The 13,301-nt window shown below is 34.8% G+C and overlaps 1 protein-coding gene across 3 annotated transcripts in view; it reads left to right on the plus strand.

The window, feature by feature from the left end:
* LOC115440977 (protein muscleblind) overlaps positions 1-13,301 on the plus strand; it is a 253,444-nt gene that overhangs the window by 82,941 nt on the left and 157,202 nt on the right. For all 3 annotated transcript variants that reach the window (XM_037441982.1, XM_037441980.1, XM_037441983.1), the window contains one exon: positions 9,740-9,778. The gene's annotated coding sequence lies outside the window, so the exon portion shown is untranslated. The remainder of the gene's footprint in view (positions 1-9,739; positions 9,779-13,301) is intronic.

Raw genomic sequence — 13,301 nt, forward strand, 5'->3', positions numbered from 1 at the left:
CCAAGATTAATTATTATTACAAGCACTTAGCGTCGGTCTAATTAATAATAATAGATATCATTGAGATTTGCTACCAAATATTTAATGACACGTCAGTTGGACTTCATTATGCATAATTTAGAAATTCAACTAATTATTATTGCTCTGAAATCTGCGGCATTGAATGTTATTAATATTATCTAATATAAGCCAAAGCGGCTAACAGAAATATATTAGTTGTATGCCATTTATTAATAAATTATGGTACGGGCCGTTTAGCAAGCAGTATGTTTATATATTGGCAGAGGTCCACTTTGTTAACAGTTTAGTACGTACTAGCTTCGTATGAGTATGTGTCAAGCGTTAGATCATAACGTTAATACGCTACACGATGTTTTGATTGTCCAGAGAGCAATACACGCTCATGTTCGTTCAGCTTCGCAACTGCATGCATACTTATTTTCTAATTACGTCGTCTCAACTTTAACCCTTTGTCAACGACTATCTGAAAGAAATTTTAATTACAATGGACAGGTCAATTGGCGACATTCTGAATAAAGGCTTCAACAAAGAAGTTTCATGCCTCGGACTGCTGTATTTTGTCCTTGTGTTCAATTGATAATAAGAGCTTCATAGGTTGGAAGTTTGCATGGATTCAATGTATTCCTCAACCCTTTTATCTTTGTGCCCTTCTGTTTTTAATCTTTTACGGATATATTGGGTTATTCCATTAATATTGGAACGCGGAAACTGATGCTTGCGTCATAGCGTAGGTGTCAACCATTACGTTCGGCGCGGTTTGTGGATCCGTCACGATTGCTTTATATCGATCCTAGTTATTATAGACGACAAGAGTTTCTTGGAAATTTTGAATAATACATTGAAGATTGGCAGTTTGTTAGATTTACTTAGTAATCAGTTCATTCGTAGTAACTTAAACAAAGAAAATACAGCTAAAGCGTTTAATCTTATTTTTCTTTTACTAATATAAAGAATGCGACTCTTGAAAGTGTTCAGATATTTGTTAGACAAAGACACCGTGAGTAACACCTAATTTCAATATAAATGATTGATTAGTCGTACCAAATAAATTGAAAAACCCACCTATATTTAATAATGATACGCTGTATTTTCCAAAAACAAAAAAGTTGTTCGAAAATGTTATCAATATCAAATTAAAATATATTTCGCGTTAACTACATTCCTCGTAAAGATAGAATTTTGTTCGTATATTTTCCAAAAGCTTCCGTAGCAATTATTCATAACTTTATAAAACCCACGTGTTCGATAAACTCGCAAACTTAATTATCTCCGAAAATATTTACATCGTTAACTTACTAATATGTTTTAATTATAACACGACACCACACCGTCCTCACTTTTAACACTATTCTCGTTATATTTAGTTCCTCTTTTAAATTTATTATTTTTATACGCAATATTTTTTATACGTTTTACATTGTATACTTTCTATAAACGATATATACTAATATATGCTAATTATATTGACTTTATAATTTACGCGTATAGTTAATTGAATAGTAAACATTAAGGCAGTCAGTATATGTTGAGTTAGTACAGTTTAGTTTCTTGCAGCAATGTCAATATTGTTGTTAACTTCCCGTTAATTGATGTGTTGTTGATACCCTGAGCTTTTTCCGATAAAATGGAGATTGTTCCACTTGTTGGGCCAAAAGGGAGGCATTTGAGAGGCGGGTGTGCGGGGGGCGAGGCTAGATAATACGGGGGTAGATCGCCAATAACTCGCTCCATTGTTTGTCGGCGGCTGACTTAATAAGTTCGCCGAATTTATTATGATTTGTAGTCTCCCTTGTCGTCTTATTACGAGGCCTTAACCATACTTGAGTCGTATGTTCTTACAACGAATAATATGAAGTGCCCAATTTGTGCTTTTACAGCCGCCTTAAGAAGGTTCTAGTCTCTGAGTGTATTTTGTTGCATGCCCTTGATTACGGTAAAAATATTTTTACGTCGCTTCTGAATAAGTATCTACAAAAGTTTATGTTTCATGCCCGAGGAAACATACTGGAAGTACTTTCTTGAAACTTCGTGAACGGAGTTATTTATCTTGGACGTATCCGATATTTCATGAATTTTCATTACTGCAAATAACTAGAAATTGCTTACGTGTCCTATCGTTTAGTATTATGTCGTGCAGATTACGTTTTAAATAGGTATAGTGATATTATAAACAGGATGATTTTGAAAGTGTTGATATAGGAGGTAATCTCCGGAATTAATAATCGGATTCAGAAAATTATTTCACTAATGAAGCTAAATTATAATAATATCAGGCTCAATTATATTTCTTTTTATTTGAGAAAGGAGGTATTAACTGATGGAATTCCTAGCAGATCCAGTGTTTATATTCATTGAATTACAAACTTCAATATTTGATAGTAAATTATGAAACGATTTTTTATAATCCGTCACTGTAAATAATGAGACCAAGCTGTGTTTTCTTTAACGAAATTAATTTACGACAAAAAAAATAATAAAAGTAAATGAAGTAGGTACAGCGAGCGTGACTTCGTCTTGATTGATTTACAACATAAACTTCGGGCACATTTGACATCCATCATTAAAATTAATGGAACCTATGAGATGGCTCCGAAAATATTTGAAAAATGTATAAGCTTAATAAATTGCCACAAAATAACATTGAATCGCATAAAATATAAGTTAAACCTCACTTCTCCGTCGAATTTAAAGATAACCGTATGCTTGGAAAGAATATAATGTTATAATATAGTATTCAATACAGCAATAATAATAATAATATCAGCCCTGTATTATATACTTGCCTACTGCTGAGCACGGGCCTCCTCTACTACTGAGAGGGATTAGGCCTTAGTCCATCACGCTGGCCTAGTGCGGATTGATAGACTTCACACACCTTCGAAATTCCTATAGAGAACTTCTGAGATGTACAGGTTTCCTCACGATGTTTTCCTTCACCGTTAAAGCAAACGATAAATTCACAAAGAATACACACATGATTTTAGCAAAGTCAGAGGTGTGTGCCCTTGGGATTTGAACCTGCGGACATTCTTCTTGGCAGTCCGTTCCACACCCAACTAGGCTGTCGCCGCTTCGAATAAAGCAATACTCTGACAAATAATTTAATTCCATCCATCTTAATATAACACCATAACTGTTAGACATACTCATTCATCTAATGAAAAGTATGAACAGATTTATATGTTTTTACAAGAATAGACGGAAAATAAGTGCATTTAATATAGACAGCATTAACAGGTGTCTAAAACATTAGCGGCTCGTCGGTCGTAAATCATCACCTACTATTAGTAAGATTAACCAAGCTCACAGCGCTCGGCTGACGAACTGTTAATAAAGTTGATGAAAAATAATCACAATATTTATATACTTAAAGTAGCTCTTCAATTGACAAATGTCTTATTTTGTAAAAGCTGTTAGTTTCGGTGAAACAAATTCCTAAAAAGTAAATAATATTGATAATGTTTTCGTACTATTGATAATGTGATTGAATGGAGAATTAACCGGTAGTTTTTTTTGTAAGGGCACGGCACAGTGGCCCCACCGTACTTGATGGTAAGTGGAGTGGAGTCCAATAGAATGTCGGCTGACGGGAGATGATTACCCCTCGACAGTTGATACAGTTATGCCGGCCTGTTGGAACCGAATATACACAGGCTGATATTGAAACGCGATACATTTACGTGGGGCACTATGTCGGGTTTTAACGCTTTGTGTACGGTTGTCGTTATCCGGGCGGATACAAAATATATCCTACCACCAGCATACTTATTTTAATAACAATAGTAAGTTAGTTGATAGCATTTTAATTTACATTTTCTCTAGTATTCTGCAATCCAAATGATCTTATTTACGCACGAATTACCTACTTTATTAGGAAAATTTAATAAATAAAATGATATTACCGCGCATTAATACATTTTTCTATGTAGAAATTCATACGCATATCTTATAATAGATTTACGTCGACCGAGATGAGGCCTTGTAATCATTTTCTGCGTGAGATTTATACGGCCACCTATTTGTTATAATTACTTGCTAAAGTAAACAAAATATAACGAGCCATTTAACACTGTCATTCTAAATTAACGAGTCGAGGTATCTTCAATACAGGGAATATTCGAGACGTTTCGGAAATCAGCTGTCCGCTTGTGGCATTGGGAATTACGCAATAAAATTCAATCGGTTTAGGTCATTTCGTTTGGAAATACATACAGGAATATATCCGGATATTGAACATAGCGTTTATTTACATTTAAATGTTGATATCGAATATTTATTTAGTTATGTAAATGTTCATTTCGTAGTAGTGGCGCTGCAATGTACAGTTTTTGTCAACAGTACGAATGGGTCGGCGATGTCAGTGCCGGACTATTGTATATCAGAAAATATATGTAAAATAGTTTACCAACCTCGCTCATCTTGTCACCTCCTTTTATTCTGAAATAGATAATTTTCGCGTTTCAAAGATTATTCAATATTGTGCGTGCTCAATTCTGACAAGTAATAACATAAAGTGACGTACTTCCTCCTTTACTGCACAAAAAATAGTTTTGGCGTTCACGTTCTGATAAATCAATTTTTAACCGACTTCAAAAAACGGAGGAGGTTATCAATTCGACGTGAATTTTTTTGTATGTTTGTTACCTCAGAACTCGCTCACTTATGAACTGATTTGGAAAATTCTTTTTTTATTCGAAAGAATTTCTCTCCAGATTGGTCCCATAAATTTTTTTTCAAGATCGCTTCGGTAGTTTGGTTTTAAAATTAAAAAAACTAGAATAATTATGTCGTCCAAGAAAACGAAATCGCGAATTTAGCTTTCCTGTGACGTATTTATTTAGTTATGTTTTTGCATTGAGTTTGGTTGACTGTACTTCTCACATACTTATACATATAGCATAACATCTTTTTCCCGTGTCAGGGGTAGGCAGAGGCGTAACATTTCATCGCGATAATCGTACTGCGTGCGAAACACATTAGTTGTGTTTTTGCGTTGGGTTTAGTTGACTCTACTTCTTACATACATACATATATATAGCATCACACCTTTTCCCCTTTTCAGGGGTAGGCAGAGGTGTTACACCACAGCGCGATAGTTGTACTGCGAGCCAAATATATCAGTTGTGTTTTTGCGTTAGGTTTGCTTGAATCTACTTCTTACATACATATATATAGCATTACACCTTTTCCCCTTTTCAGTGGTACTCAGAGGTGTAACTCCTCAGCGCGATAGTCGTATCGTGAGCGAAACACAACTATGCCATTGAGACGGTCTACTTTTTACTAACACAAAAAGCAAAAAAATAAAAATAATTTTAACAAAAATTAAACCGCCTTCAAAAACCACTCAAAACCAAAAAATAATATCACATAACAAGTATATATTGGATACCAATTTTGGAGTCGGTGCCTAATTAAAATTGCTAGTTAAGCTAGATAAATACATTAACGAATATACGAAAACAAAGTTCTGCCAGCGTACAAAGTCAGCAAGTCAGATCGTCACCGGAGATAAACACATCGCCGCAGCACAGCAAATGGAAGCTATTAAGGAAATATTTAAATTTGTGAACTGTACACTACCCAAATTCTTCCCCTGTTACATATAGCAGGTCAAATGTGGGTGTATTACACTCCCTGCCTCGAAAAAAGAGAAAATAAAAAGATGAAACACCATACATGTGCTTGGTATTACACCTTTCACTGTGTATGTTGTAGTACACACGAACCTACTCCTTTTAATTGATTTGAAAGAAATTTAGCTCATAGATGGACTATGCAACAAATATAGCTAACTAGCAATTTTAATTAGGCACCGACTCCAAAATTGGTATCCAATATATACTTGTTATGTGAAATTATTTTTTGGTTTTGAGTGGTTTTTGAAGGCAGTTTAATTTTTTATTAAAATTATTTTTATTAACTGTACTTACCAAAGTATTTATCAGTAAAGTTTAATAAACTATCTCATTGAAATAGGTTCATATAACTTACATGCCTAAGGCGTTCACTGTTCGGCCGCAATGAAATTAAAAACAGGACAAATTGTCCTGCTGAGAGAGTCTTATAAAGTTTCATTAAAACTATACCTGGCCGTGTATCAAGCGCTCGTTCATTATTATTTTGATAAACTGTTGTACACCCACAGTGCAATTACTTCAACGTTGTAATTTATATCAATACTCATCTAACATTTTTAAGTAAAATAAAATGTACTATACAAAGTATTATACTTGGCTAAATAGATAACGATAACTAACATCAAACAAAAGGCATCAAATTATGTTTATTGAGCTCTTAAACATCTAAGCATACAACCATACAATGCGTTAGTCATGAATGAAACGTTTGTAAAGGACTAGATACATGACGGCCATTCGACGCGGCTTTACAGAAGCCAACTCGATAATGTAGTTATAACAGTTGTCTTTGTTATTAAACAAAACATCTAAAGACGACTTATGTGAACATCACTACGAGCTAGACAAAATCCAGTTTGAATAAATAAGTTTTTAAATGTGTTTGAAACTTTAATTAAAGAATTCGATTTAAAAAACGATGCATCTTTTCAAGATGTCTTATTTGAACCAGTTCCATTACTATCAAGTTTGTTCATAAACAATTGATATAATAAAATACAATATTGTATCGACAATAAGAGAGAATAAGTTTTGGCTATCGCAATTGTTTGTACAACATGGAACAATTACCTAAAACGGTCCAACAAAACTTGTTTATTTGATGCAGAATACTGCACTTTCTGCTTACAATGAAAAAGAGAGTTTAGATGGTTTTATAAACTAATTAGCAGTTAGTTTGGTGTCCAACGGCGCGTAATCAAAATAATTTGCTATACAGAGACCCGGTGGTCGGGATGTCTCTCTAATTTAATCTGACGGCGTGGGGGAGTAAACTAACTGCACAGGAACTTTTTCCCAGAATTCGATAGATAACACTATTCAGCTTTAATTTCCTTTTGAATACCCATTCTGTTTCTAAATGAATCACGTTATTCAACATCAAGTGACTAGGTATCGTCAGGACTTATTATTGTTGAAATATGATATTGTGTTACTAATATTATAATTGTTAATATAACATAGAATTTATTAATTGTTATCCGTCTTTATAATGCTCATGTTTTCTTTTTGTAACTTGTGAAATGATGAACTGTATGCCATGAATGTCTCTTTTAGCGTCATTCGAGTTTATTTGATGAAAAAACTGCAACATTTTTAAATAGCTTTCCCAGCGGTTTCGCTGCCGTCGACTTTTAATACTTTTTTATTTTTCGCTCGTATCACCGTACACATTTTACAATACCAATTTTATCAACATAAATAATTACGTTTAATGTTATAAAAGCAGCAAAATCTTTGAAATTGCGTATTGCGTTTATACTTTAATATTAAACTCTAGTCAATGTACACAAACAGTAAATAAATGTACAAAATTATAAAACGGTTTTGCGGAACGCAAAAAATAAACGTCTTAAATACCCAAATAGCGCCAGCCAATGGAGCCTAGCTAAAGCTGTCCAAACCAAAAGCAATCGGTCGCCTCTGAACTAGACAATACTCTGTGCCACTCCATTCCCACTGTTCTCCCCGCTCACCGAGGAACGAGTGCAATTTCCCGCGTTTCGTATCGCGGGCGACGTACAAAAATTGCTTTTCTGAACGTGAAAATATAGAGAAAAAAAGCTGGTGCCATGCAAATTTTTGTAAAGTCATTCGGAGGCGTGCGTTTGTATTTCTCGGCTGAGGGTAAGGAAGGCGAACGATTGTCGCGGAGAATTCCTTTATTTTGTAAGAGGGATATTGCGCGTCGGGTGCAGGCGAGGCAAGCAGCTGCCGCTCGAGTGAACGTTGTTTACCGCCGGCCGGCAACCATCAATACGCCCGCATCCAAGCCTCCGCGCTCTGTACTCTGCGCCGCGTGCGTCGTACCACACTTCCACCACTGCCTCACGGACATTTACCAACTTCTGTTACTATGACCGCTACATTGCCGAATTCTGACCGTAATTGGCTCACAAAATAAGCCTTCAATTTCATTTAGCAGTAAATCATGGCAATGACACGACAAAAGAAGTGAGCCGTGTTTATCTGACAAAAGTTGTTTTCCTGACATAGTCGGTAGGCAGTCTCGGGCGGACTCCGGGTCAAGGCTCGATTTGCTCGTAAATACAAATAAATAGGATACCGTCTGAATCTCATTGCCTGATGCTTATCATATTTTATGGTTTCGTAAACTAGCGTACAAATGTTGCAATAAGAAGGGTATTGTTTTATTGCTTTGTGCGCAACGATATTAATATTGTTTTCAGTTTTGTTATTATTACGTTATCAGCCATATCTAATACGATCAACATTTTTGAATCAAAACTATGAAAGGTTTTCAAAAGAAATAATTATCATACGTATTTTAGTGGCTTACCTTTGTTGTCCAGTGAAAACAATAATAGTAAATTATATTCATATATTTTATAAATAGTAGTCGAAATAATGCAGGTCACTTGAACTTAAAAACATTGTGGCGTAGTACACATGGAATATCTTCAATTTATTATTCAGCCTTTAAAGAATTGTTGTTTGAATTTTTGTCTACATTTTGAACGTATCTGGTTCATTTGTACTAATCATAACTCTGGGAAAAATACGTACATTTACTTTTATAATTTCCTTAATTTTATTAAATTAAGTCTCTTTTAAGTATATTAAACACTAGGTTTTTTCATTGTTCTAATTTCATGTGTATTATCAAAGCAAAGAGGCTTCAGGTATACCTGTGGTATACCACTGATTATAAAATTCTTTATAAACAATGTACCTGTTCATCTCATTAAAAATAATTTGTTTCATATTCATTATATTATAAAGTCCATACATATTATATTTAAACCACTGCCATACGCTAACGCGTTGAATCCCGCTTTAAATACGTAATATGTACAGAACAGATCGGTTTAAATAGAAATATGTAAATGATCAATTAAATTAAATTCTTCCTGGAGCGAATGCGAGTGCCTTCGACTTTGCCCGACGCATGGATTGCCGTACAAGATTTTACTTAAGTTGGTAGAGCTATTTTGTAGTTTTCTATACAGAATAAATGTGCAGGTTCGACTGGATTTATACGAATACCTCACGCAAATATATGGAGTTAGATTTTTGATTCATATTGTAAGCAAGTTGTCATAGAATTAAAAATGACGTTGTGCCCTTTCATTGTGTTAGTTACGCAAATGGTAGAGTTGTTTTTAATAGCAATTAGCTTTTGTCATATGCTTTATTTTTAACACAAATTATTATCTCGCTCAAAAATATTTACTGTAAACAAAAACCGTTTAATATTAGTACAATTAAAATAAACATATAACTGAGAGGCCTATGTAAATCTCATAATATCATTTCGTCTTGTAATATGAATGCAAGTAAAATTCTAATAAATATTTTCTTCCATATGACATATCACGAAACGATCAAATGTAACTGTATAAACTCTTGTCATTTTAATAATGTTAGTCCCAATATCAATATTTTATAAACGGCAATTTACTTACCTTCCCATTTCCTGAACAAATACTTTGATCTTTTATGAAAAGTACTCGAACTTAATTCGATATATCGATGATAATAATCGTATCCAATATTGTATCGATAAGATTTCCCTCGTACAAAAACCAAATAAGCCATCTACAAAATTTTGTTTGCAGGTTCCATTTCTGCGTTGCCAGGAGATAATTTGCGAAAAGGTAAGTGCTCGTAAGCATCTATTTGTATTCGGAAACCTGGTTTCTTTAACCGTCGCGGGATGATTCTGTTGGACCGTTTTGAAAATCGAATAGATGGAATTTGTACATAGAATGTTATTTCATAGTTTATTGTAAATTAGTCAACCTCCGACGTTTCGTTATATGACTATGTTGTATTTTTATTACAAAAGTATGACGAGTAAATCGTTCGCGTGGTGTTAAGCGACTACCTACAAACAGTAACAATTATATCTAGAATAGGCATGAAACTGCACTGACTTATTAATTTGAGGTATTAAATAATGTTTATCCAACAAATATACTTTAACGCTTTAAATAAGTTAATATACTCGATTAATTTCCATATATTAAAAGTTGTTCACTTCATTGATTACTTACGGATTTGTAAATATATATTTTTGACGAGCTCTGCAACACATTTCTTTAATGAATCTCACCATAACGGATTACGTACAGGTTTTTTTATTGTTTTTAATTTTGAGTATAAATATTTTTTTTTAATTCCCGGCGGATCAATTTAATGTCTCTAATTCCTTTCAATGATAGAATTATAAAACCGAAGTTTTAAACTAATTTCAGTTAAGAAAAATGAATACACCTTCACCTGCCTGTAATACGCTTCTGTATATAGCCCATGTAGTTCAAGTGAAAATGGTTATACCCATACTTTCACACAGACGGCCTTACAAGCAAAAGTTAGTAAGAGATACAAGTACAGGAATACATAAAAGTGTGTTGTAAGAAAAAATATCTTAAATAATAATCAGAACATCTCGTTTTGGCCGTGGAGTTTACGAGTTTCATCGGGCTCGCTTTCGTCTTCCTATTTCGTGGTGGAATAGCCCTAATAACATGCCACAACTCATTCTGATTTATACCGTCTCGTTATAATTGTTCGCTTCGCTGGCGCGCCGCTATTGCCCGCTGTTGCAATTTTCATGCAACCGATCCGCGAGAATGGATTTATTCTTTCTAGCAATTTGCTCGTAACTCTCGAGCCTGCTATTGCCTGAGATAATTTAATTTTAAAACAACCACACCGCTAATGGAGCTTTTGTGCTAAATTCACCTACTCCAGTCTCTATCATTAAGTCGGCGTCTTTTGTTACGGTTTAGTGAGATAGGCAAATACACGGATAGCGAGAACGGCGGCGCTCATTAAATAAAAGTCGCTCTCAAAAAATGTATTATACAAATGGAGCGAATTCTGGGTTAATATCGGCGCGGGTAATTTCCAGTCATGTTAACGGGCGCTCTGAAATCGTGCGAAGGACGTCTTAAAATAGTGTAACTATTTATTACGGCGTGATTCAGCGTGTGTTGTAAAGAAATCGTTCTGCGGTGTGTACCGCGCACCGTGTTTATACGCGTAAATAAAAGTTAACAGCCGCACATTCACAGTTCAACGTGCACTCATAAAAATATTAATCGCCGCGCCATAACTACCGTATCGAAGTTGGGCTGTTTTGGGCTGTTTTGTCCGCTCCAGTCGCATTCATGGCCCGCCCGTAAACTATACTAACTCTCGGCTTAACGCACCGAAACTTCCTCCGTTGCTTGTGATTACGACCTCTCCTACAATACAATCAATCGTCAACTTTTATTTGACTTATCTCGAGAATAAAAAACAAGTAAACAAACGCCGGCTCGGATTTCGCGGATTCCGGTGCAAAGTTTGTAGGTGAGCCGACGACCGTCTCCCTAATAGAGAAGAAAAATACGTTAATGTACCCTCAGATACCGAAGACAAATAAACTAACTCGGACGGGGACCGAATAAAAGCGGGGAGGCACCGAGATAAATAACAATGATCTTGCGAAACGAGCCTGTGTGCCATACTCCTGGGGGCGGGGGTGGCCACGGACACTACTTACTCTTCACCCCTGTTATTACTTTTACCGGACTAATAACTTCACGGGCCGAAAGCGAAATTAAGCCATCCCCAGGACAATTACTAACGCCGACGTCTTAATTTGTACATCACTTAATTACATATTTAAATGTGGTTGAAACCCGAGATGTAAACAATAATTTGGAAAGAAACTTAACCCTGCATTGAAATGGATAGATTCGTTGCTCGGCTAAAGAGAACAATGCCGAGCGGTTGTCAGACGCGGAAGTGTTGGATGTTGCAGGGTTGATATGCATGACCAATGTTTCACGCTTCAATTATATTTTATTAGTTCATTTGGACATTAGTACACATATAAATTAGTCGGTTAACGAACTCAGAAAACAGACGTTTACTATGCATAGAAATAAATGTACATATGTATATATATATTTTTATTATTTATACATATATAACACCATAACAGTTAGAATACTAATGCGATGTTATACAGACTAAGACGTTAATTGTTAATCTTAACAATTGATTTCAATACATCTATGAGCCATTTCTGTGAATTCCCGTAGGTTGCGTTTAAATATATCCAAGCTCTAGGATATAATATTGGGCAATCTTATGGCCCGTGATCATATGTAAATATCTTTCAGCATACCGGAATATGCAAATAAAATAATTTTATTAAGTCATAAAAATAACTCAGACAATAACGTAATTTTCATTTATTATTTTGTTTTAAATTGCTGGAGGATATTTATCTATCTGAAGGAAAGCATTAATTCTTTCGAAGTTATGACAATTTAGCGTGGTTAAAAATTTTAAAACGCTTAAATGAAACTTGAATAATATCTGACCCTTTCCCCAACCCTGCGCTAAAACGAAACGGATTCCGCAAAATCTTTTTGTCTGCGTCAAGCTGGCGGCTTGTCATAATCTTCTTCCTCAAAACAATGTCAGTTTTAATTAAAATACTTTAAAATAATAAAACTTAGAATAAAAGAGAACAAAATCGAGGCAATTGTACGCAGCTTTTATCGTTTAAACCGGTGGATATCCAGTTACGCGATCCATTCATTTCGTAACTGACGTTTATGAATATTAAAATGTAATCTTTTGTTGTTGTTTCAAGTCGTCAAAAGCCACTGATATAAATTCAATGAAGTCGTGACTATTAACGAAAGTAAACGTCCGATCATTATTCAACAAATATGGATGCTTGACGTTTATGATGCGGCTTACCGAAATGATATCACGGCCTTTTGAAGTGTCCAAGAGTGATTCGTGTACTAGTCATCAGTTCTGCTTAATAAGCGTTGGAAAGGATTTGCAATATCAACTATCCGTTTATTACACAACTAAACCTTCTTGTAAATCTTAGCTTATAGAAATAACATTTCAACGTTAATGTAGACCATCTTGACATTTTAGTATAAATTTGTGAGAAACAATCTATGGTGCTGGCAATGAATCATCTGTGGAATAAGTGACTATGACTTTGATATTCATAGAAAAATAGGTATATCTGTGATCCGTAATTTTTCAGTCATCATGTGATTACTATTTTTACTCAGTACTTTTATAACAGATCCTGAGAGGACGAAAGTAGTTTTTTTCATATGGGCATGGCATCCTGACCCCACAGCACCTGATGGT

Source organism: Manduca sexta, chromosome 23 (assembly GCF_014839805.1).
Source record: "Manduca sexta isolate Smith_Timp_Sample1 chromosome 23, JHU_Msex_v1.0, whole genome shotgun sequence".
NCBI lineage: Eukaryota > Metazoa > Arthropoda > Insecta > Lepidoptera > Sphingidae > Manduca > Manduca sexta.